The sequence below is a fragment of the Silurus meridionalis genome, chromosome 24 (genome assembly GCF_014805685.1).
Source record: "Silurus meridionalis isolate SWU-2019-XX chromosome 24, ASM1480568v1, whole genome shotgun sequence".
Lineage (NCBI taxonomy): Eukaryota > Metazoa > Chordata > Actinopteri > Siluriformes > Siluridae > Silurus > Silurus meridionalis.
The window spans coordinates 21,120,507-21,123,006 of record NC_060907.1 but is presented as its reverse complement, the minus strand read 5'-3'; positions in this window follow the sequence as shown (position 1 = coordinate 21,123,006).

The following is a 2,500-nucleotide window of genomic DNA, read 5'->3' as shown; positions in this document are numbered from 1 at the left end:
AGGAAATCAAACAGAACTAAGTTCTAAACGATGCAGAAACCGCAGGAAGTGAAGAGGAGAAGGGAATCTGTAGAGCAGTGATCAAACCTCAGACTTTCATCTGAACTCACAGCAGATCTTTCACCTCTTACACCACATTTCCCAATACTGTGTACTACTGTGGATTGTGTAGAATAGAGGAGGAAATGGCCTTCAGGACTGGCATCTGACCATCATCATCTCCTGTCCATAATCTCACTGTATAAATCTCTTTATTCTGATCAAATAATAAAAAATATGAACGCAGACAGAGTTTAATCAGAGCAGGAAACAGTCCACTGTAAAATATCATCATCCTCTTCTTCATCATCCTCATCATCATCATCCTCATCCTCATCATCCTCATCATCATCCTCATCATCCTCATCATCATCATCATCCTCATCATCCTCATTATTATCATCATCATCATCATCCTTATCATCATCATCATCATCATCATCCTCATCATCATCCTCATCATCCTCATCATCATCATCATCACCATCATCCTCATCATCATCCTCATCCTCATCCTCATCCTCATCATCATCATCATCATCATCATCCTCATCCTCATCATCCTCATCATCATCATCCTCATCATCCTCATCATCATCCTCATCATCCTCATCATCATCCTCATCATCATCATCCTCATCCTCATCATCATCATCCTCATCATCATCATCATCATCATCCTCATCATCATCATCATCATCATCATCCTCATCATCATCATCATCATCATCATCATCATCATCATCCTCATATCTGTTCTCAAGCTGCACTTGTCATTTAATTTTATTCAGGATTCAGTTTTTTATTCCTGATGTTTACTGAAGTCAGTTTCAGATATTAAATGCTTCACATGTCATATGTGTTTATTTGTACTGGAGAAAATGAAAGCAAATAAAATGCTAATATTCAACCAAACTTCCATAAAACACTAAAATGCATAAAATGTAAATAGAAAATCAGAATGAAATAATTTGCAATCGTACTTTTATATTTTATTCTTAATAAAACAAACAAACAAAAACATTTAAAATGAGAAAAAAAGAAGTTCATTCTGAATGTGATGCTGCATTAAAGTTGTTACAGGGCCGTGTTTCCCACTGTGTAGCATCACATCTTCTGTCTGTATACATCTGAGAACTGAGGAGACCCCTTGCTGGGAGAGGAATGTTGTTCCATATGTGTCTGATACAGAATTCTAGCTGCTGAACAGTTCTGGGTTTTCTTTGTCATATTTTTTTGTTGCATGATCCAAGTGTCCAGACTGCAGCAGGTCAGTTCAGCACCTGGACTCCTCTACTATGAAGTCATGCTGTTGTAATAGATGCAGTATGCAGTTAATATTGTCTTACTCAAATTATACAAGATCTTCCCTAAAAAGATGTTTTCTGGATGGAAGCATTTGTTGATCTAAAACATGAGAGGGTAGGAACTGTTTTTCACTTTATTTAACCCTAATCTAGCTGGCCTTTGTTCATCATACACTTCCACATACATGTGTTGTGGAGATCAGACTTTGGTAGATCCCTCACTGAGCCCTGATCATCGCCAACACATGAACACTGATCTGACCTTCAAATGACCTGGAGACCTAGAGGTTCTCACACTCTCACAGACACATCATTTAGGATCGATTTGGATTTTGAATGAATAAATATTAAATTTAAGTGTAGCGTTATGTTCTACTCAGACTCTCCCAAACAGGTTCTGGGTTCTGTTAGTTCAGATTTCTCCTATTGCAGTAGAACATCTACTATTGTGTGTTTATTAGCTGTAAACCTTCACGTCTGTACCTTGTGATATAAATTAGCGACCACAACATAATATAACAGAACTGAAGAACTGAGTCCCATTTAATGATTAAAAGAAACAGAAACAGAAAAGCTGAATGTCACAAGCAGTAAATAATCTTTAGGTGAAAGTTCAGTATAAAAGCGTTAAATCGATGCATCAGCAACTGCTGCAACGTGATTCAGAAGATCCAGTGGTTCGATTCCTTCATTTTCTACTGGACGCGCATGAGCAAAACATCACAACATCTCCGTAGGTTCTGCACAGAAAACATAATTCAGTAGTTCATCTCTCGACTCTTCAAGTCCGATTCGTTCATCAATCACGTGAGTGCAGGTGATTACAGGAACACAATGAACCAAATGATCTTCACATCACATCCTTTTCTCTTCCTCTTCGTGCACTCCCTCTCTTCCACACCTCGAGCCTAAACTCAGTTTACTCTGAGAAACTTAAGATCTGTGTGTGAAGTGTTTGCTCTTAGGACTTGTGTGTGGACATCTGAGGATGTTCTGGGTCCCAGAAGAGGAAAAACTATAAAAAAATACAACTATATTTATAAAACAAACATGAAGCCGAAACCTGATCATGAGCTAAAACATCAACCAGGAGCATGAAGGACAAACAAGAGACAAAAGCCTGAAACTTCTCGACATGAGCTCACCAGGGTACA